Genomic DNA, 25,244 nt, shown 5'->3' on the forward strand with positions numbered 1-25,244 from the left:
CATAAAGAATTGGCCAAATACATCTTTAACAATTATTTTAGATATTTTGGGTAGCCCGACTTTGGAAGGCCATAACTCTCAAACCATTGATTCAATTGGCTATTATAACCACTTTTTGGAAATGTTAGCTCCTAATCTATATTCTTTGAATGGTGTAAGTGCCCTTCTATCAAATTTTTGGACCTCATTCAGACACTCTAAGGCCTCCAATGGTGAGCCTGAAGACTTTTCTACAATTTTTTCCACCAAAAATATGTAATAACTTCTCTGATACTTAAACTAGAGAAATGAGATTTCAATGGTAGGCTTACATTTCTAAAATGAACTTTCCTCTAAAAAATAAGAACATTCTGAGCTCATATGAAAAACTTACTAAAAATAGCAAGTTCCCATAAATAGTAACCACCCTGTCTACTAGTCCTTATTAAAATAGTAAAGATTGAAAATAAAATATTATTTTTTGGGTGATGCAAGATTGCTCTTACACCCAGGATACTCTTGCATCATGTTGTGAATTTGAAGCTATACTTTAGATCTTGGAGTTGTATTTTGTATCTAGCTATAACCCAAAAGGCCTTAAAACTAGGCATGTATGCTAAAAATTTGATGAATCAATAAAACCACTCTCCCTCTCTCTCCTTGGTTTTTTTCTTTATGTTTTTTCTTCCATTTTTTTTACTCAGCAAGGTGCTTGGACATTTAGGTGTTCTCTTGGCCCTACATTTTCATGTCCTCCTTCTTTGAATTAGTTGGTATCAGAGCTTGAGGTTCATCCTTGTGGAAAGTGGATCATGTAGAACCCTAAGTGAATTTGGTTGTAGGGTGGAAGATTTGAAGATTTGACCTATAACTTACAGAGGGTTATGATCTTGTAGGAACATGATTATAAAGATGGTTTGAGGCAGAGAAAATGTTGAGAAGGCCATATTAGATACATTGAAATCAATTGCAACCATATTAGATGTTGTAGGGATAGCCCATAGGAGAGGAGCACATCTTGATGATGTCAGTGATGATGAAGCCTTAGCACCAAACTCTAATCTAGAACCTAAAGAAGATCAAGATGAGGAAAGGTTGTTGAGAGTATTATCTAGGATAGATTCAAAGCTGCACTATATAAGTTTTTCCTTATGATGGAAAATTGGACACCAATGTTGTGCTAGATTAGATCTTTGATATGGAGAATTTCTTTGAGTTTGAAAACACTCTTGATAATAGGAAGGTGAAAATTGTAGTCACAAGTTTGAAAGGTCATGCCTCAGTGTGGCAGGAGCATTTGCAAACTGATAGATAGAGGAGAGGAAATGAGAATATTATGATTTGGATGAAAAAGGTGAAGAAGAAGTTCCTTCTTGTTGATTACCAAGTTATCTTGTTGAGGAAAATGAAAAATCTAAGATAAAGGGACATGACTGTGAAGGAGTATACTAAGGGATTATATAGTTTGGACATTAGATTTGGACATGTGGTCAATGATGATGTTGAGAAAGTTTCTAGGTGCCTAAATAGATTGAGATATGGAATTGAAGATGAAATAAGCTTTTTGAAACTGGAAAATGTGGAAGAAGCATATCAATATGCCTTGAAAGTTGAGAAGGTCTTGACAAAGAAGAATGAACAAAGACAAAGAGGCAGAGGTGGAAGATTCCAAAGAGGAAAAGGAAGATCTTATGGAGAAGGTGGAAGATTTGACAATACTATGCAAGATAAGGGAAAATTTGAATGAAAAAATGATGACAAAATCAAGATTGAATGGAAAGGTGGTAATTCTTACTAAGGAGGTACTAGTTCTTACTAAGGAAGAGGTAATTCTTATTCTAGAGGTGGTTTTCATGGTAATTGTTTTAGATGTAGAAAAGAAGGGCATAGATCCTTTGAGTGTAGATCCTCTGAGAATGAACAAGGTAACATAAATTTTATGTTTCAAGCTGACCTTGAGGGTGCACTAAGTGGGCTTGAGGTTGGAGAAAATTTGATGGTGAGAAAAACTTTATGTAATAAGGGAAGTGCTGAGGAACTTGTTCTAAGGAGAAGTCTTTTCAAGACTAGATGTAAGATGGCTACAAAATGTTGCAAGGTGATCATTGATAGTGGAAGTTCAGCAAATTTGACATCAGAAGAGTTGGTTACAAAGTTGCAGTTGTAGAGGTTGAAGTATCCTAAACACTATTATGTTTCATGGATCAAGGATGAGCATAAGATATTTGTAAGTGAACAATGTATTGTGAAGTTCAAGATTGAACATTATTTTGATGAAGTTCTATGTGATATTATGCCTATGGATTGTTGTCATATGTTGTTGGGTCAACTCTAGAAATATGATATATATGTTGTGCATGATGGAAGATTGAATCATATACTCATTGGGTGAATAGGAGAAAGAAAGTGTTGTTTCCTATAATTGAAAGTCCAAATGAGGTTAATTGTAATATTGTGAGGATCTATATGGTTAATAGAAATACATTTGAAAATGAAATAAAGAAGAATCAAATATATTTTTCCATACTTCTAGGAGACCAAGTTATGCTAGTCATAATCAAGTGATATAAAACAATAATAACTGAGTGTCAGTCAGTAGTGACCAAGTGACAAAAGTTAGTGGTGATCGAGTGATAGCAAAAATTGGTAATATGACCAAGTTCCAGTAGAAATTGTAGGTTTGCTAAAGGAATATAAATATATTGGTGTAGAAGATATACATGATCATTTACCACTAGTAAGAAGTATAAGTCATTGTATGGACTTGATTCTTGTAGCTAGTTTTCCAAATAAAGCACCATATAGATTAGCACCTATAAAGAATGAAGAACTTAACAAACAAGTGCATGAGTTATTACAGAAAGTTTTAATCAGAGAAAGTTTGAGTCTATGTGTTGTACCTACTATATTAACAACTAAGAAGAATGAAGAATGAAGGATGGAAGATGTGTACTAATTTCAAAGATACTAACAAGATCATAGTGAAATATAGGTTTCCTATGCCAAGGATGGATGATATAATGTATTATTTGAGTTGAAAAAAGTACTTTACCAAGATTGACTTAAATAGTGGTTATCATCAGATCAAAATCAAGAAGGTGATGAATGGAAGACTACTTTCAAGAAAAAAGATGGTTTGTATGAATGGTTGGTAATGCCTTTTGGTTTGACTAATGTACCTAGTATTTAATAAGGTTGATGAATGATGTTCTCAAAATATTTTTGGGTAATTTTGTGATTGTTTACTTGGATGATATTATGATATTCAGCAAGAATAAGGAAGAACATCTTGAGCATGTTAGACAAGTATTGCAGATATTGAAAGAGGAGAAATTGATGATTAAACTAAAAAAGTGTTCCTTTATGCAATAGTAGATTATGTACTTGGGATTTTTTATTTTAGCTGATGGTTTGAGGATGGACCCTGAGAAGACTAAAGCAATTTTAGAATGGCCTACACTTGAGAATGTGTGTTAAATAAGACCATTTCATGGTTTGGCTAGTTTCTATAGAAAGTTTATAAGGAATTTTAGTTCTATTTGTAATGTTATGATTGATACAATGAGAGGAGATAAAAAGGATTTTAAGTGGACACATGGAACTAATACGAGTTTTGAGACAATGAAACAAAAGGTTGTTGAGTTACTTGATTTGGCTTTACCTAATTTCAATAAGGTATTTCAAGTTGAATGTGATGCAAGTGGCAGTGCAATCAGAGCCATATTGAGTCAAGAATGTAAACCTATTACTTTCTTTAGTAAGAAGTTGAATGATGCTAAAAGGAAGTATTTTGTGTATGATCAAGATTTTTATGCTATTGTTCAAGCATTGAAGAAGTGGAGACATTATTTGATTCCTATGGAGTTTGTATTGTATACTAATCATGATGTTTTACAGTAGTTGGGAAGTCAACATAAATTGAATAAGGGACATATGAAGTGGGTTGAGTACTTACAGAGTTTTACATTTGTGATTATACATAAGAGTTGAGTTACTAACTAAGTTACTGATGCATTGAGTAGAAGATGTTATTTTTTGACTGAGATGAAGGTTGAAGTTCTTGGTTTTGATGAAATGAAGGAATTGTATGATATCGACCCTAATTTTTCTTAGGCATGGAGAGAGTGAAAACACCAAATCTATTAGATCGCATGAGTAATTATGATGTGTATTTCATTCAAGAAGGTATATTGTTCAAAGGAATTTAGTTATGTATACCAAATAGTGCTATGAGAGTTAATTTGATTAAGGAAAACCATTGTGGTGGATTGGCTAGACATTTTGGAATTGATAAGACATTGAGTTTGTTGAAGGTTTAGTACCATTGGCCACATATGTATAAAGGTACTCAAAATTTTGTAAAGATTTGTGGATATTGTCAAGTAGAAAAAGAGTAAGTCAAAATACTAGTTTGTATACACCCATTTCTATTCCTAAGAAACCTTGGAGTGACACTAGTATGGATTTTTTTCTTGGATTACCTAAGACAATAAAAGGGTATGATTCCATAATTTTTTTTGTGGATAGATTTTCTAAGATGCTCATTTCATACCATGTCACAAGACATCAAATGTCAAGCATGATGTAGATATTTTCTTCAAAGAGATCGGTAGATTGCATCGATTACTAAAAAGTATTATTTCTAAAAAAGATTCTAAGTTTTGGTTACTTTTGGAGGACTTTGTGGAAGAAGATGGGTACTAAGTTGATATTTAGCTCTACATTCCATCCATAGATAGGTGGATATACAAAGGTTGTAGATAGAAGCTTGGGTGATTTGCGAAGATGCTTAGTTGGAGAAAAACCAAGTAATTGGGAGCTGGTATTGGCACAAGATGAGTTTGCATATAATGATTATGTGAATAAGAGTATAGTAAAAACACCTTTGAAATTGTTACTGAAATGTAGTCTAGGGGAATATCAAATTTGAGGGATGTTATTGGTGAAGAGAAGAGAAGTGTTATAGGGGAAGAATTTATTAGTTTTATGAAGTCTTTACATGAGGAAGTGGAGTTGAGGTTGGAACAAAGTAATTAGAAGTATAAGGAGAATGACAAAAAGTCTAGAAGACATCACGTTTTTTGAAGTTGATGATGAGTTGATGGTTCATTTGAAGAAAGGAAGATTTCCTATTAGAACATATAGTAAGTTGTAGATGAAGAATTTTGGACCTTGCAAGATGTTGAGAAATTTTGACAGTGGAAATACTTATGAAGTTGAGTTACCTAATGACATGGATATATGTCCTATATTCAATGTTGGTTTGTATAACTTGTTGGGACTGAAAATTGCATGCTTCATTTTTAGTCACATTTTGAAAATTTTGGAAAATCATGTCCTAAAGTGCCTTTTATGCATGTGGTCAGTTGGTAGCTTGAGGCCTAGATGGTGTTTGAGTGGCTTAACACCTTTCATTTGACATATGCATATGATCCACAATGTTATTTTGCCATCCTGAATCATTCTGTGAAGTCCCATTTTGAGCTAGTGTCAAAATTTGCAATTCTACCAAGTGTCAAATAGCGATCAGAGGCCTAGTTTGAATCTGAATATCTTTTACCCAGGACTGTGTCATGACTAGTCACTTTGGGGATGTTTATTGTGTATAACAAAGAACCTATGTTTCAATTTTCAAGTCTTTTTGAATTCGTTTGACTAGGTTTTGCACCCCGCAAAGTTGGTCATTTACTGTTTTGTGCATTTAACTAGTTGATCACAATTCTGGGAAGCCCTGTTCGACCAATCATATCTTTGACCCAGTTGACCCAAATGAAAAATCCTTTTTTCATTGTGTTCTAGGGGTAAGACACTTCATATGTTCCAATTTTGAGATCATGTCGAATCCATTTGATCAGTTTGCTAACATGATCAAAAACCCAGTTTGCATTGTTTTGTTACGGCTACGGTATCCAAATTGATCCGTACCCCTGTTCGGCATGTTATAACTTTGATCTTGTGATTGGCTAGCCTAAATGGATTGTACCATTGTGTTGTGTCCTATAAATTCTTGAAGCATGCCAATTTTCAAGTCTTGATGATTTTTTCTTCACACTTTTCCAGGTCAGTTCCATTTGCCAAAATCACTTTTCAGTCAGTGTTCTTAGTTGCAAAATTCTGAGTAGCCTACTTTGACTGATCGCCATTTGTGCCCTGTGATTCGTCATGAGTCCAAAATTGCTTAGTCATATTCACCTCATGACAGAGTTTTAACACCCCAATTTTCATTTTCCCCATGTGCTCATTTGCCCAGTTTCCCAAGCCAAATTCGAACCAAATTTGTTGTTTCCTGACGTGTTTACTTGCAGGTGATTCTGAGAAGGCAACTTTGACAGCAAGTATCTTTTGACCCTGATGTTGTCATGCAATGAGATCTGGCAAGCCTGTTGAACATGTCAGAAAGAACAGAGATCCTGAGTTTCAAAGCTTAGTCAGAGGTTTGCGTCAGTTTTCAAAGGCAGTTAACAGACCTCCTGATATCAATTTGACAATTTTCAAATCAGTGACACAAGCTTTAAAGACACAAACCATTGTATTTATGGGTCATTCCATGGGAGGTGTTGTTGCAACCCTGGCCACTCTCTGGTTTCTGCAAAAGAAGGTATGATATTGTCCCTAGAATGCTCCTCACACCATTTGAATCAATTTTCAAGCCTTTGAATACACTTGTGCCTCACTGGGGGAGCACGATGAGGATTGAAAATGTTGTTGTAACACATCTCTCTACATTGGGGGGGGTTTGCAAAACTCTTGTTCAGAATGTCCTACAGTGCACATCTACAATAGGAAATAATTACCTAGGAGGTTCTGATCAAAGAAGCCCTTATAGACCCTTTGGTACTTACATATTTTTCTCAACGCAAGGTGGAGCTTGTATTGATGACTCTGAAGCTTTCCTGAAGATGTTGCACTTCACCATGCAAGGAATGCCTCCTGATCAACTTGCAGTCACTTGTGTTTCAGATCACACATCTTATGGCCAAATGTTGGAAGCTATCATGAAAAACTTGCTCAACACAACGCTGATTTTAAACTTCTCTGTCGACTCCTTTGAGATAGGAATAGCACTAGAGTTAGAAGCAATTGGTGTTGGAGCTCAGAACCTTCATGCATCCCTTGCACTCAAAAAAAGCTACAGAGATAAAAAATAAACAAGATATGAACATTGAAGTGCTCAATAAAAATTTGTGCGAAGGTCAAAGTAAAATGGCAGAGGTGGAATGGTACAAAGCACGTTGTAAGGAGGGCTATAGCTATGAAACAGGGAATATCATGCAAACGGAGACCCTGCACAAAAAAAAAATGAAGTAGTTGCTTGAGATAAGAGGTTCTAGGCAGTCAAGATGAAAGTAAGCCTCACATTCATAAAAAGAAGCTCGTAGCATTGAAAAGAGCTTGCGTGAGCTATACTCAAAAGGGAGCTATCTTTTTATGGTCTCACGCATTAAAAAGAAAGGGGGAACCAAGATCATGCAAAGAAAAAGCCGCACAGTCAACTCAAAAAAGTAAGAGAGGAGCAAACATGATACAAACAACAAGAGGAATCCATCTATAGAGGAGTCAATGCTCGAATAGGGGAGGAGTTTAGGAATAGACCAATAGACCCTACAGAACCATAGCGATCATAAAGAAGCAACAGTCGATTCTATTTGTGTAGTGGATTTAGTCGATCCAGAAAATGTTTTGGCAACACCATGTGCAGTACATGAAGTAGTTGATTCCGTTGAGCAGTAGATCCAGCGATTGGAGCAGCAGGTTTGGTATGACCTGGCATAAGTGTACCCATTCCCTGATCGAGAAGAGAGGGCTTCTAACCTTTGTGAGTGAGATCCATATGTTCATGGTAGTGGTCCAGAAGCAAAGGTGGCACCACCACTTCTTGCAAAAGCGAAGGGAATTGGGCTTCTCACCTGATCCAATCAACGCAATCATACAAGAAGCAAGTCACTTTGGCGGAGGGTTAAATTGTTGGTCGAAGGCTAAGTGCACGGTTTGAAGGAACAATAAAGCTCTTAATCCCACATTTACTATGGAGGGGTAAAATATAATGTTTAAATACTGCACAACTCACCATACAATATGAATTGAAGAATCGGCTTTATTAAAGACAAGGGTGCGCTATGTAGTGGACCCTCCAATGATGTCAGCTGGCACGAAGATTAAGTAGATTTTTAAATGAGAATGCATCAATGCTGATGTGGCACCAAAACTAAAGATTGAACGAGTTTGTGCCACGTGGCACATCCTCGCTATCTCGCCAAGCAGAAGTTGCAGGGAAGATAATATGGCGAAGTAGCGAGAAGATGACATGTGGCGCTAGTCAAACCAAGGTTGACCACGGATTAAAAGGGTCAGGGAAATATTAAAGAGTTAAAAATAATAATATTTTATTGTTATTTTTGTTGAAATGCCCACTTCAAGTTTTTAAAATCAAATGGGACATATTCTAAAGTTTATACTTTAGAATTTCTCAAATTTTAAAAAAAAATCATAGTTGCAAGCATGAACCTTCTAGCAGAGGACTTTTTTTTTTTTGAAATACGATTCTGGAGGTTTTCGAGAGGCCAGATAGTTATATATTTCTAGAATCGGGAGAAGACGAACTTTCCAATTCTGGAGTCAGTTTTTGCACAGGTATCAGTCAGTTTGAGCTACACGAGGTTTTCTATCAGGTCGCTAAAGTGCAACCATATTCATACCAGGAAGTTCAGATTTGTTTTTTTTTTGTTTTGTCAAGATAATGACCTGGATATCAGTAGAAGGCAATGGAAATGCAATTAGGGTCGAATTTGTTCTGATTTACTCAGTAAAAACTCATTTTCACTGGCTTTTTTCATGGGGCAATCAGATATTTTAGCAAGTTTGTTACAGATTAATGATGAAACAAAATCAGGTCAGAAGGGATGAAAGAAGAAAGAGGTTTTTCAGTTACAGAGGATTGGATTTCAAGTGGACACTTGGAAATTGCATATTAGATCCGAGAATTCATTTCTTGCTATATCTTTCTTTCTTTTTTCATTTGTAAGGGTTCCAGTTTTTGGAGAAAAACCAGTCACTACTGAGATACCAAATTTTGGATCCAGTTTTGATATGTTCCCATACTGTGATACCACATAATTCTTCAGCATTTCTTCTTGTATTGAACAACATTTTAAGTTTTGCAAATAGTTCTTTTCTGTTGGGTGATCTATGAGTTATTTTTTGTACATTTCATGTATTTGATTTCAAGGAAAACAAATAAAGTGCAGCAAAAGTTTGAAGTTCAGTTTGAATCTTGTCTCCTGATTATGGCTCTGTTATTTCTTCTAATTTGTGATCAAAGAGCATGAATTAGGTTGCATTACATTTTGAAATGTATGTGGTTAAAATGTCTTGCTTATGGAACAAAGAACCATGTAATTGCTTGATATTTGTCATAGGGTTTGCAGATTTCATGATAGGATTTTCTGAGTATGAGATTCATTTTGTAGCAGATGTCTATTCACAAGGTGAAAGATAGATCAGGGATCTTAATGTAGAGATACATTTGAGGTTTCCAGGAGATGTATGGTTATGATTCATTTAATTTCCCAATAGATAAGGCACTAGTCAGAGATAGGATCATTAAGTTCTGTTGTTCATACTTGGGTCTTGCTATTATCAACATATTAAATCAATTTTCCCTTTTATGTTGAAAGCTACTCAATGTTAACCCACACTTAGCTTGCCAGTTTCATGAGTTATGTTCTTAGCTATTTCATGCTTATGATTCTTGGTTGAGTATAGAAGAAATAAGGGTTTTATCTACTTCATATTAGATTCAGCGTATGCTTTGACAACTGGTACCATATAAAGAATCTACAGGTCTACCTGCCTAGGTTTTGCAGAGCCTGAAGTAGAAGAAGGGTCATGCCTTATAGTTGGCCTGGTGTCTGAATGGATGTGTTGATAATGGGAGTTAGCTGCCCCTAGATGCATCTTGTTCTCATCAGGGTAATTGGAAATAGGTAACATTTTCAAACACCAACATAACTATCATGAGCAACATGATGAAGTTTTTGTATCACATGATTATCCTAAGAAGAAGATTGAAGAGGTTGAACATATACTGGATCAAAGAGTTGGTAAGAGAACAAGAAGAAAAAATTACTATGAGTACTTGGTGAAGTGGAAGAATAGACTAGTTGATGATGCTACATGGATTTCTTAATCTAAGTTGGATTTAGCTTATGTTGTGAAACTTGCATGATTCAGGAGAATCAGTTCTTTCAACCATGGTTGTTTGATGTAGGAGACTCCTAGGTTACCTTGTAATCCAATACTTTTTGTACATTTTGGTAGTTTAATTGATCAGTTTGTATGTGCTTGTTGAGTTTTAGTTATGACCAAGTTCTTTAAGATCTTGCCAAGTTATAGTGTTGACCAAGTAGTTTAGTATCAACCAAGATCATCTGTGTCAATTGAGTTCCTTCAATCTAAACAAAGATCTTCTTGTGATAATTGAGTGTTTCTTCATTCATTAAGTGAACCTGTGTTTCTGATACTTAGGTCAGTCTTTGACTAAGTTGTCTATGTTTTGGTTCTTAGTTTGAGATGAATCTTGTATTTAATTTAGATCATGAATTTAATGATAGGATCTTATCTAGGGATGAGTGTTGACCATTTTGAGGTCAACCTTTCTTCATGTAATGTTCTAGAATATTTTGGAAGTTGTTTTGGCAAGTATAAGTAGAGGTATTTGGTTTAGTCTAGGGGAGAACTGAGGAGAAAGAGGGACTAAGAAAGTTCAAAGTAGATGTTGCAAATTTGAAGCTATATTGTAGATCTTGGAGTTGTATTTTGTATTTTTTTTTTGTGTTTACTTAGCAAGGTGCTTGGATAGTTAGGTGTGTCCTTGGACCTACTTGTTCATGCCCTTCCTTGAATCATTGGTGAACTTAGTAAGTTAAAAGAATTTGAATAATGTGATGGTGGAATTGTTAAGATAAGAAATAATATTCTATGTCTAGTGAAAGGTGGAGGATCATTGGTGCTTAATGATAAATTTCAATGTGTTGATGCCTATTGGATGTAAGGACTAAGATATAATCTATTGAGTGTTCCTTATTTGAATAATATAGGTCAAAAGCTTGAATTTCATAATAGAAAAGTAAAAATCTTTGATCATACTTTTCTTTTTTCAAAATTTGAAGATGTATGGTTGTAGCACAAAAATTTATGATGTGTTAACTTTGAGAACATAGTTAAGGTTAGTAGAAAGAAAGAGTTAGAGGCTTATCAATTCTACAAAAATATAAGAATTTTATGTGCAAATAATGTCAACTTAGTAAGATGACAAAGTCAAGTTTTAAAAGTGAACACATACTTCTAATCATATATCAGAACTTGTGCATGCTGATTTGTGTGGACCAATGAGTGTTGTGAGTTATTATGGTGACAAATAATTGATACTATTTAAGGATGACGACTTTCATGTTCGTGAAAATTAAATCATATGCTTTTGATATGTTGAAATGTTATAAAACTAGGGTTGAAAAGGAGATTGGTAAATGTTAACCTCATAATGGTTTTTGATACTTGAGTGCCAACACACTTAAACATATTCCACATTGGATTCTAGTACATCATGCATACCGAGTGAAAATCAGATACCGAGTGAAGATCAGATACCGAGTGAAGTATTAGTGTCGAGCATCACAAGGTGTCAAGTGTTAACAAGTGTCAAGTAATATAAGGTTCCGAGTGATACAGTTTTGTTAAGATGCTGAGCTATTCAGGAAACAACATGTGCCGAGCCGAGTAACTCAATATATCAACATAAAAGTTTGTAATTGCACAAACTATGATGCAAACAGTTTTTACAGCTGACATAAGGAAAATCTCGAAGGATTTAATGATGAGATCGAATATTTTATTTTTCCTATGCAATTTACATGCAGCCAATAAGAAAAATGCTAAAGGCATCCAACCAATCAGCAAAAGATAAGTATTGAGCGGAAAATGAAGATTGAATATGGATCGTAGATCCATACCTAATCCTAAATCCTCAAATGTCTTTATAAGGAAGAAAAAATTTCATTATAAAAGGGATGATAAGAAAAAAGGACATACAAAGGTGCACAAGGAATTCTATTTTTAGAAGTGAGGATTATCAGATCACAAAAAGGATCAAAATCAAAAAAAGTAGAACAGGTGCCTGCATTCAGCAATCAGGGATTGTAATTAGTCAGGTTCATTGTACCTAATACTCTCTAGAAATTTTATTAGAATGAAAATCCTATGGTGATAGGTTAGCTTAACGAATATTTTGTAAATCCTTAAATTAGGTGATTAAATCCTTTAATAGGGTGACACTTCATGTTAAGTGTTTGAAATCCTCTAACAAGGTCACTATTGACACAGTGTAAAGCCTTTAACAGGGCAGACCATCAGAAGTGGTTGAACAATATTGCTGCAATAATTTTTGTGGCTATCATCCCCACCCCAATTTTACCTTCTTATTCCTAGACGGTTTCTAGGTTACCAAATTCCAGTGTTATGAATTATTGATGCACGCGTGTTTTATGTTTATTTGATGCATTTGCATGCATGCAATTTACTTTCAATTAAAAGTTTTATTGGCTAAAGTGTGATACTTATGATTCACCCCCCCTCTCATAAGTACTCTTTCCACATTTAAATATTCCAACAATTGGTATTAGAGCGAATCCATTTCTCACAAGGAAAAGCCTAACATCTTGGAGGAAAAGATCTAAAGATGGAAGCCTTCAAACCTGGAAAGATCATTGAAAATCAGGTGATAGATGTGCAACTTGCTTTGCATAGCTTGGAGGAATTCAGAAACAAGTTGAGAAACTCATTAATAAAAAGGAAGGATCTAGCCATAGCTGAAAATGATATACACTACAAAGAGATTGATACCACAAACATATTTTCTAGTGGAGACACTAAAGAGTTTGATGCAGCAATAGCAAAACTGATGAAGAAAAACAAAATTCAAGCAGAGGAAATAATATCTCTCAAGATGGAACATGAATCACAGGCCATAATGATATGTGAAATGCAAAAGAAAAGAGCAGTTGATGACAAGGTCATGATGAAAAATGACAAAAGAAATCTTGCAAACAAACTTGAAGAAAAATGTACTAAATTGACAAGGATCTCAAACATGCAGATGGATACACTTGCCCAAATCATGAACCTTCATCATGAACTCAATGTAAAAGATATTGAGATCTCTACTTTGAAGATGCAGAATGAACAAATGCAGAATGAATTGAATAGAGAAAAAGAGGTAGCAGAGAATCTCAATAAATCAAGTGAAGCCATCAAGTATTTTGAATAGTTGCTGAAATCCCCAAAATCTTCCCATGATACATCAGGACTAGGGTACAATAGCACTGAAGTTGGGGAATCATCAAAAAGTGCTGAGCAAAGAAGTGATAAAGGTAAGAATTCAAAACCCACTTGTCATTACTGTAATAAGAAGGGGCATACAACTAATGTGTGCAAGAGTAGAAGATTCAATCAATCAAATATACCCAAAAGTTTCTATCACAAGTGCAACATGCAAGGACATATGACACAAAATTGTAGATTCAAGGACTTAGAGATTTGATGGACATTGTTATAATTGCAAAAAGTATGGACATAGGGCATTTGAATGTAGATCAAAACCTATGTGGACATCAAATCAACTAGCAAAAATAGAAGGAAATGAAAGTCATTATCATTGGGATTACAACACCAGGTACAGTTGTCACTATTGCGAAGAATATGGAAATATACCACAGAATTGCATAAGAACACATTTCAAAGGGAACTACAAAAGATGGTTGAATCAAACTACATGTTTTAGCTGTTTGAAAATTGGTCATATCAACATAAACTATCCTACAAGATCAAAGGCACCAAAGACTAAAGAAAACAAAAGATTGATGTCGAAAAGATAAGGGGGCAAATGAATAAAACTTGGAAAAAGAAAGATGAGTGCAACACATCAAGTGGAGGGATCACTTCACCCAATGGGTCAAGTGATCACACTTCATCAAACTAAGCATGAGAAGTACACAGGACTAATATACAAGGCTATATCACACATCAGTCCCATGACAAAGAAGCTAAGCAAGGTATAAATCTACATGAAACAAGATGTCAAGACAGAAACTAAATGTTGTTGCCAAGCTGTCTTTGGATGCCAAGTTAAAATAGATGCCGAGCTCCCAACAGTGACTGAGTTGATAACCGATGCCAAGTTAGATAACTCCAATGGAAGTCAAGTAAAGTGAAATATAGTGGAAGCTGAGTTAGGTTAAAATTTCTTCAGAAGCCGAGTTGGTAGTTGAACATTTAATGCGATGAAATTAGGGTATATTATCACGATTTCAATCAGTTTTTCTCATCGTGATCAAGAAGCAAAGGAGAAGTAAGAGAGTTGAGTGACTTCATAACAAGAATCTAGTGTTTCAAGCAGATTGCAACCTCATTCAACATGCTTTTCATCGATCTTAAGGTATTTTGATTTGTGCCGAGCTACATAGTTTCATATCCTTTTGTTGAGAAAACCCTAGTTTGCATAAATGGCATCAAGTTTGAAGAAAATCAAGCGAAAACAGTCATTTAAAGTTCAATTAGTTTCAAATGAGGTCAAGCAACCTGATTTTCATCCTATTCTCGACGTTGCCCACAAAAATGACCCAGCCGGAGCTCTCTCCCACATTCCCCCAAAATTTGTAATGGTTCAAGATGTGAGGAAATGTTACAACTACAAGATAGGAGCTCTAGGAGACATGGAAATTAGAGAAGCATATGATAAACTGTGTGTAGATGGAGTCTTGAAAGAATAATTTAAAATCATAGAAAGAAAGGGTTTGACCCGAGTTTTAAGTTTTCCTACCATATTCAAAACAAAATGGGTTAGACAAGTATTGAGCAGAATTCATGGTGGAAACTTGTGGTTAGAAGATATTCCCATTAAATTGACAAAGGAAATTATACATAGAGTAAGAGGGTACCCAACCCTAGATTGGTACAAAACCCTGAGAAGTGAATCAAAGGAGGTCATTGAAAAGAATACTGGTGCATAGTGGAACAAAAGAGGAATGACAATTCATACCATACATGATCCTCTAGTTGAGTTTGTTGTTAGAGTCATCGCCCATAAATTCTATCAATCCAGTAGACTCAACAATGTACCATGCATTGCAGTAGATGTAGGATACAAATTGGTGAAGAAGGATCATACTTATGATCTTGCATAACTACAACTGCAATAGATCAATGAAAACCTAGCTGCCATAAGAAGAACAAAGGGTGCACAATGCAAATTTGGAGCAATCCTAGTTTGCATATTCTTTTATGTTCAGAATGAATTTCCTTCTTTTGGAAAAGTAGCATGGAGGAATGACAGAACCATCATTGCCCAAATTAATGAATAAATAGAACAAATGGGAGAAAATTTTGATACCTTGATGACAAGCTATTTTGAGAATTTCAAGAAATCCATGAAGCAAAGATCAAGGATACCAGCTTCCTTAGTGGACAAACATACTAATGATATATGTTTCTTAGTTGACATTGATTTTACCTATATAGAAGCAGTAATACCAAGGGTAAGATGGCTAAGGCCATTTGGATATGAAATCAATATTGATGAGGCATCTGCAGCAATAATTGCATTATTGGCAGAAGAAGCAGATAAAAGTGCTCCACATTTTGGCACTTATGATGTGGTAAAATCAAAGATAAATATAGAATTAAAAACTGCTTCCGCATTGAAGAAGAAAGACAAATTAATAAAGAAGATTAAGAAGAAGTTTGGCAAAGAAATTGAGGTTGAGGCAAAAGAAGAAGAAGATGACAATGATGATGAAGATGAGCAAGAACAAGGGCCAATGGAACTAACTCAAGGTCTTGGAGAAGACAAGGAGGAAGGTGCAGAGGAAGAAGAAGCTAAGGAAGCACCAATGGAAGCTAAGCTAAAGAAGAGAAAGACAATAGAACAACCTTCAGCTAAGCCCAGATCAAAGAAAGCTGCCACGACATCACCTCAAAAGCCAACAACACGAGCATCAACAAGGGCCTCCACTCAAAAGGCTAAAGAGGAAATTACCAAGAAGAAACAAGTCAAGGAATCATAGGAAGAGCTAAGGAAAAGAAGAAGGTATGTGGCTCAACCTAACACTGATGAAGAAGATCAATCTGAAAAGGTAAGCAATTCATCAGTTGATACCTTATGTAAAAAGATTGGAAATGGTGACTTGAGTAATTTAAATAAAGTTGATTTTAGTAAATTTACAAAAGAAGAACAAAATAAAATAGAAGAAATAGTTTATGGAATGATGACACAGTTCAAATACACTCCACTTGAACTAGATTGACAATTTCCAAAAGAACTGTTAAAAATTGTAGAAGACAGATGGCATTTTTGTTTAAAAATGGAGAAGGAGATGAGGGAATCAACCCTAGCCAGTGTATTGCCGGATTTGACTAGAGAACAACTTAGAAAGGCAGTCAAAAGGCATAATAGCAAGGTTTACACCTAAATACAGGGCATTCTTCATACTTCAAAATAGGATGGAAGAGATTGTTCAAAGAAAAATGAAATCATGGAAGAATTTTTACAAAAGAATTGAAGATTTTCTTGATGAAGAATACAAGGAAGAGGATGCTATACCAATAGAGGAGAGGAGAAAAAGCAAAGAAGAAGAAGAAAAGAAAAGAGAAGAAGAAGAAGAAAAGAAAAGAGAAGAAGAGAAGAGGGAAGAAGAAAAGAAAGATGGAAAGGAGGAAGAGACACAAAAATAGGACATAATGGCAATAGCTAAGCAAGAGCAACAACTAGATCAGAGTGTGCAAGACACACAATTGCCACCCCCTAGCCCTCCTCAAGAATCCATCTCACCTACAAACACTATAACTATTACTGATGTTCCTGATACTTTTGGTCAGAATATCAATCCATTAACTACAGAAGATCTTAAAAGAATTCTTGACCAATCTACACAACAAGCAATATTGTGTACAGATCCGGTATTGGTCAGTATAGATGAATTGCAGAAACTAGTAGAAAAAAAAGTCAAAGATAAGGTGAATCCACAAGAACCACCTTCTATTACAACTACTAGTAGTCAATTCCAAATAACAACAAGCATAATTGATGCTGCAAGACAGAAGCAAAGTGCAGCTGCAAAAAAAAGAACATAACAAACAGGACAGACTATTACATCTGATCCTACAGCACAAACACGAGGTGCACTTCCACAAATTACAATAATTGATCATGGTAGATAGAAGGAGGAGGAAATAGTGAAAACCCCTAAAGAACAGGAGCCAATACAAACATTAATAAATTTTCCTACCTCAGGAGCTCCTTCACACCAGCCATTGCAAATATTTGTACCATCATCTAATACTACCAGAGTTGCAAGGGTACTTCACTATGGAGACCCTAAATTAGATGAGGAAATAGTCATACTGAGCTATGACTCAAAATCAATAAGCATTGATCAAATCAATGAGGTACATGATGCACTAAATAGGAGGAAAAGACAGGAGATACTCAGGAAGGAGTATAAACATAATCAAACACTTTATGAGATTAAGGACATCTTTATGGATGCCTTCAGTTTGCAATCAACAGATGAGTCAAAGCATATCATAGAGCAACTAACAGATATTGTTGACTAGGTGACAAATGAAGACCTAGAAACCAATGCAAAACTTATGGAATGGTCAGAAAGAAAATTTTAGGGGAAAGTGAATGAGAAAATATCAAGACAAATTACACTTTCATAAGTTGAATTGGCAAAACTTATTGACAAGGTGAAGAAGGTACTTGAGAACATATTCTCACTGTACAAAAAGTTGTGTGATTTTTCATACTTCACACAAGAAACAAGCCAAAAGATATTGAGCTTGGAAAGAAATTTAAACATTTCAAGCATGCAATTACCGAATGATCTAGCTCAAAGTGAGAAACATTTTGCTCAATCGCTTCACACTCATAAAGAAATAGCTGTCTTAACAGAAAATGAGGCTAATATCAAGGCCAAATTAATACAACTCCAGTCCTCCATTACCCCACATTTAGAGATACTCCATAAAGAACAAGTCTATCCTGAAACTATTCTCAAGAAAGACCCAAATCTTTCTACATTAGATGGACTTATTCATCTTGCTGCTAAGATTGCCATCCAACATAAGTCACTAGAAATTGCTTTGAACAATTGGGATGCAGCTCTCAGGATGATTATGGAGGTAAACAACACATTTTAGGCTAAATATGGTCTTAACCCTTAAACATTCTTTGACATAAGTGTCAAAAAGGGGGAGATACAGATTAATAGGGGGAGATAAAGATATTATGAGATAAATTAATGGGGGACTTATAAAAGGAGAAAAGATATAAAGGAGGAGCTTGATATACAGATAAGGTACAATCAACTTAGGGGGAGTTACAAAATTTTTGAGGTATATATTGTAAGATTGTAAGTTACAAATTTTGATCAAGTTTTCTTTAAACTCTATATATACCAATCAGATTAGTAAATGTACAAATAAGGTTTGTTAAGTTTTTCTGTCACTCATGTCAAAGGGGGAGATTGTTAACCTCATAATGGTTTTTGACACTTGAGTGCCAACACTTAAACATATTCCACATTGGAGCCGAGTACATCATGCATACCTAGTGAAGATCAGATACAGAATGAAGTATTAGTGCCGAGTGATACAGTTTTGTTAAGATGTCAAGCTATTCAGGAAACAGCATGTGCCAAGCCGAGTAACTCAATATATCAGCATAAGAGTTTGTAATTGCACAAACTATGATGCAAATAGTTTTTACAGCTGACATAAGGCAAATCTCAAAGGATTTAATGATGAGATCGAATCTTTATTTTTCCTATGCAATTTACATGCAGCCAATAAGAAAAATGCTAAAGGCATGCAACCAATCAGCAAAAGATAAGTAATGAGTAGAAAATGAAGATTGAATATGGATCGTAGATCCATACCTAACCCTAAATTCTCAAATTTCTTTGTAAGGAAGACAAAATTTCATTATAAAAGGGATGATAAGAAAAAAAGACATACAAGGGTGCACAAGGAATTCTATTTTCAGAAGTGAGGATTATCATATCACAAAAAGGATCAAGTTCAGTAAAAGCAAAACAGGTGTCTGCATTCAGCAATCAGGGATTGTAATCAGTCAGGTTCATTGTACCTAATACTCTCTAGAAATTGTATTAGAATGCAAATCCTATGGTGATAGGTTAGCTTAACAACTATTTTGTAAATCCTTTAATTAGGTGATTAAATCCTTTAACAGGGTGACACTTCATGTTAAGTGTTTGAAATCCTCTAACTAGGTCACTATTGACACAGTGTAAAGCCTTTAACAGGGCAGACTGTTAGAAGTGGTTGAACAATATTGCTGCAGTAATTTTTGGGGGTATCATCCCCACCCCAATTTTACCTTCTTATTCCTAGAGGATTTTTGGTTTACCAAATTCCAGTGTTATGAGTTATTGATGCATGTGTGTTTCATGTTTATTTAATGTATTTACATGCATGCAATTTACATTTAGTTAAAAGTTTTATTGGCTAAAGTGGAATTTACTACAGAGTGGAATTTTTGAAAGAATAAACATGTTTGTTGTTGATTGTTCAAGGAAATTAATGATTCAAAAAGGGATTTTTGAAATGTTTTGGAGAGAAGCAATTAGTACTTCGGTCTATACTCTAAATCGAGTTCAATTGAAGAAACGAACAAACAAAGAACCTTATGAAATCTAGCATGGTCATATACCTAATGTAAACTATTTCAAATTATTTGAAAGTAGATGCTACATTCAAAAAGATGCAAGAAATGGTAAATTTCATTCTAAAGGTGATAAAGGTATTTTCCCTGGTTATTATTCTAAGAGAAAACCTTATAAATGTTTGAACAAAACTACTAAAAAAATGGTTGTAAGTGTGAATGTAATAATTATCGAGTTTGTAGAAAATAATGATGTGGATAGAAAAAAGGAACCTGATGATTACAATAAGTTTATCTATGTATACAATGACACACTTGATGTAGTACCTGAGTGACAACATGCAATACCCAAACAATAGTATAATGCTACTGAGCATCAATAGAATGCTACCAAGCATCAATCTATTCTACCCAAGCCAGAGATAGTAGAACACAAGTAGAGTGATGATCACTAACAAAGTGTTTTAATAATGGATATCAAAGAAGTGATCTTTTACTAGCCAAATATCTGAAAAGAACCATTCACTTAAAAAAATCATTAGGGATAGAAGCACTGGATTGGATTCATGACAAAAAGTAATTTAAAGAACCCTTTATGCTTAATTGCTAAATTTGAAATGAGATCTATGAAAGCTTAACTTGATAATTAATCTTAGATATATTCTATGAACGAAGAGATTGATTAGATTGAGGAAAAAAAATATGGACATTGGTGCTGAGATCTATTGAGAAGAATGTCATTGGAACAAAATGAATTTTTAGAAAACAAACTAAATGAAAAAGGTGAAAATGTGAGAAACAAGGCAAGATTAGTTTGCAAAGGATATGCTAAAGAAGACTTTTTTCCCTATTACAATATTGGAAGGAGTAAAAAAAATTTTGGCCTATGCTACTTACACGAGATTCAAAATGTATTAAATTGATGTTAAATCTACATTGTTGAATGAAATACATGAAGAGGAGGTCTACATAGAACAACCAAAAGTATTTGTTGAACTTGATCAAAGACACATAGTCTAAAAATTTAATAAAGCATTGTATGGATTGAAGAAAGATATGAGAGCCTAGTATGAAAGGTTACATTCATACTTGATTAAAATTGGATTTGCAAGAACTATTGAAAATAGTAATTTGTACTTGAAAAGTGAAGTTGAAAACATAGTATTGATTGCTGAAATTTTTGTTAATTCTATTATATTTGGTGGTAATGATTTTCTATATAAATAATTCACTAATCAAATGAGAAAATAGTTTGAAATGTCTATTTTTGGTGATATCAATTTTTTGATTGGCTTAAAAGTTCATCAAACTAAGAATGGTATATTTGTGACTTAGTCTAAGTACATAAAGGAGATCTTGAAATTTTTGGCATGGATGAGTCAAGGCCAATTGGTACACCTATGGTGGTTGGATGCAAATTATCTAAAGATGATACTATAGCTGAGGTAATTGAGACATAATTTATACCAATGATAGGTAAACTATAGTATTTTGTGCATAGTACATCATATATGCACATGTAGTTTTAGTTGTTGCAAGGCTTTCTTTTAATCATAAAGAAACAAAAATGACTATTGTTAAAATGATATGAAAATCTCTTAAAGGGATTAAAGATATTGGATAAGATTAAAAACAATATGGTGATTTTGAACTAAAGGTTTATGCTAATTATGATTTGGAAATGTTGATGACATAAAGTGTACAAATGGTGGAGCTTTCTTCTTAGGAGAAAGATTAATAACAAGGTTGAGAAAGAAACAGAGCTTCATTTCACAATCTACTATTGAAGTTGAGAATTTTGCTAATGGAATTAATTTTTCTAATATTCAGTGGAGTAATAAATTGTTGGAAGGGATGCAAGAAGAAGTTACTGAGACTATCACTATCTATCATGGCGACATTAGGGAAAAATATATCAAAGAATCTAGCCATGCGTGAAAAACCCAAACATATATCTATCAAGTATCACTACTTAAGAGAGAAAGTACAAGAGAAACAAGTAAGGCTTGAATATGTGAAGTCATTTCCTAATGATAATTTTGAGTATCAAAGATGTAAGTCAGGGATACTTCTTATCCTAGATTCACTAAGAAAATATGCATGTTGCATAAATTAATTGTTGATGAGATATATCTTTCTAGAGTTGATAAAAAGAGTTCACACTTTAGGAGTATTTTTCAATTTGTAAAAAATTTTGTGATGAAATTGATGTAAATAGTACATGAAAAGTATAAAGTACAACTATAAGGTTTTATAAGTTTCATAATGGGAGTTATATTTAGCTTTGGCATTGTTGTCAAAGGGGGGTAGAATAAGAATGAGAGAATGACTCAAGAGGGAGAGAAGATAATCTATGAGAATGAATAAAGGAGGAGAGAATATCACTAATCAAAGGGAGAGAATTAGAAAAGTGAAGCATTCCCAAAGGGAGAGAAATAATGAAGATGAAGTGGTTGAGGATATAGACCGAGTAATTCTTATGCTAAATTTTTTGCAGAGAAACTAAATGATGTCAAAAAGCTAAAAAGTTGTATTTTTTTCAATCCATAAATTTGATTATCTTATGTGTAAAGTTTTGTAATTTACTATCTTTTGTTATGTGTTGCCATCAATTCCAAAGGGGGGGGATTGTTAACCCCAAGTGGGAATGCTATTAGTATATGTGAAAGAGTCATATCAATTATTATGTTTTGATTAATGTCATGCCTTAGTTGGTTAGACATTATGATAATTCAATAGAATTTCATATCTTTTGATTGATTAAGTGGATTTTAAGAAAGTATGATCATGATAGAGTTGATAAGTATTGGTATTCAATGCACACTTGAATAAGCTAGACCCTAATAATGTAATATTTGTTTGATTATTTTTCAATCATGTAAATTCATATTGAAGCTCATGTATTCATCAAGATAAACCAATTACACTAAGTGAGAAAGAAGGAATTATGTATTGCTTGAGACACTAAAGTAATAACCAAGTGCTTGGTAGAGTAAAGATGAAGTTTAGTGTTAACTAAATGTAGAATTCCCTGAGTCAATTTGTAATATTCACCAAGTATGATTTGGATGAAAAAGTTAAGAAATATGAGATCTAAGGGTGACCTGTGATGAAAATAAAGAATTTTCAAGAAGTTAAAAGGATAAAGTCAAATTTTTCTACGAGATCTACAACTAGAAAAATGTAATGAAAATTTTATTGAGATTTAAGCAAGATGAAAATGAGCAGAAAGTTTAATAAAGTTCTATTTTTTGAGTGTCTAAATACAATGAATTTGAAATCTACTGATGCTTTTAATAAGGAAAATATAGAAGGACCAGGAAGGCAAAAGTTAAATATTTAAGGAGATGATTGAGACCATTTTTTATTTTTAGTTGAATGTTGATTAAGTGCGAATTACTATTGAATCTAAAGAAGGAAGAAGAGCAAGGTGAATCGAGTAAAACTAAGGAAGGAAGATGAAGCAAAGGAAAGTGTTAAGTGTGTGAATCATCTAGATAGAGATTGGGAAGAAGAAGACCAAGAAGAATAGAGATCTAATAAAGAAAAGGTAGCATTAAACCGAAACAAAACATTTGTCTGTTATGTTCTTACCATTATAGCATAAAATATCATAACCAAATGCACCTAACAAGTCTATGAAATCCTTTACCGTAACATTGATTAGTGATATTTGTAAGTATTTTAAAATAGAAAACTCTTTCAAAATGTCAAGGAGTGATAAGGCCTAGAAAATATTTGGTTAAATCCCTCTAACTAGGTCGTACTAAAATTGTACATGTAAACATTTTACAAGGTTCAATCCTAGCATAGCTCACTTCTAAAGAATGAAGTATTTGGTTTGATGATCCAAGGTGGATTTTCCCTTAAAAAAGTTTCCATGTTAAAATTTTGTGTTCATTTGTGTGATTTTTTATAGGTTGCAAAGCCTATTTCATGTTTTATGTTTCATACTACAACTCAGTATAAGATAAATAATTACTTTGATACTTAGTATAGTCATAAATAGTGAGATAATCATTTGAAGTAAAAAACTTATAAGTGCAAGATGAGGTATTGAATGTGGTGACCAAGTTAATGTTGTGATAGTTTATTGAGTTTAATTTAATTTTTTTTAAGGCCTATGGGATAACTAGCTATAAATGATTCACCCACCCCCTCACCCAGTTATCTAATAATTACCACCTCCAATCAATAGTCTCTCAAAGTAGTGAAATTTGATTGCTAAGAGAAATTAATAAAGTACTTATGATATCCATAAAGAAATTTGTCAATTTTTTTAAAAAAAATAACACCTCTAAAAATGGCATTGTGTTGTTATTATTCAAACTTCACTTGTATTGGTTATTGCCCTTTGTTATTTTCCACTTGTTGTGTGCCCAGGATTTGTGACTTTGAAGAGAACACAATCATTTTTTGTTAAGGACTTAGCTTGTTACTATCTTGAAATGTCAATCATATGTATCTTTATAACTTCAAATCACCTACAATGAGTTCACCTAAGAGATCATCCAAAGAATAGACAAAAGAACATCTTGGCTATCACTCTTGCGAACCCTTTGCTTTCCTTTTACTAATGAATAACATTACTTATTTTTTAATATAATACAATATTATAGTATATAAATGAAACATATTATAATAGATTATCTATAAATTTGATTATATGATGCTAAGAGGAGCATTTAAATTTAGGGAACATAACTTTGCATCTTATCCATGTGAGTTTTAAATACGGGCCTCTAATTCAACCACACACTTCAACATGACCATTGTTTGTCAATAACATCCTAGAATGACCATGAGATTATTAATCTAACATGTCTACAAAAGTTGATCTCTTGCCTTCTAACTAGATGAGGTTTTGCTATATGCTTTCAAAATTGAGTGTTCAGTAACCTTACCAAACTAGTATAAAGGATTTGAATGAATGCAAATGCAAGATTAATCTATATTTTTGAAATCTTGTATGCAAAGATATGAATTAATCTAGATTATATTAAAATTAATCTAAGAACAATGATAAGAAAATTAAGCTAAATGAATGAATTTTAATCTATATGATAAGCATGTAAAAGTAATGGAGATGCGAATGAAAAATGCTTGAGTGCTCAATAAAACAATGGTTCGATACTCTTCACTTGTATCCTTCCAAATGAGAGGCCAAGGGCCTCTTTTATAGAATCTTGGACCCCATCAATAGTCAAGATTAAACTAGATCTACAGTTCAAATTGGAGGAGAGATTGAATCCTCCATTTTTGTTGGAGTTGAATGAGATGAATTAGGAGAGAATATTGATCCATTCAAATATGACCTCATAATCTAATATTCTAATTAATTAAATAATTAGTTTCAACAATTATGGTGAGGATATTTAATTAAATCAATAGATTTAATTCCATTTTCATGTGAGATGAATTAGGAAAGAATATTGATCCATTCAAATATGACTGACATAATCTAATATTCTAATTAATTAAATACTTAGTTTCAATTGTTATGATGAGAATATTTAATTAAATCAATATA

The 25,244-nt window shown here is 33.7% G+C and overlaps 1 pseudogene; it reads left to right on the forward strand.

Annotated features, from left to right (window-relative positions):
- The first annotated feature begins 7,182 nt into the window (after positions 1 to 7,182).
- LOC149533749 (protein TUNICAMYCIN INDUCED 1-like) overlaps positions 7,183 to 25,244 on the forward strand; it is a 141,592-nt pseudogene continuing 123,530 nt past the window's right edge.

The sequence above is a fragment of the Cupressus sempervirens genome, chromosome 10 (assembly GCF_028749045.1).
Source record: "Cupressus sempervirens isolate cs-2001-9-10 chromosome 10, ASM2874904v1, whole genome shotgun sequence".
Lineage (NCBI taxonomy): Eukaryota > Viridiplantae > Streptophyta > Pinopsida > Cupressales > Cupressaceae > Cupressus > Cupressus sempervirens.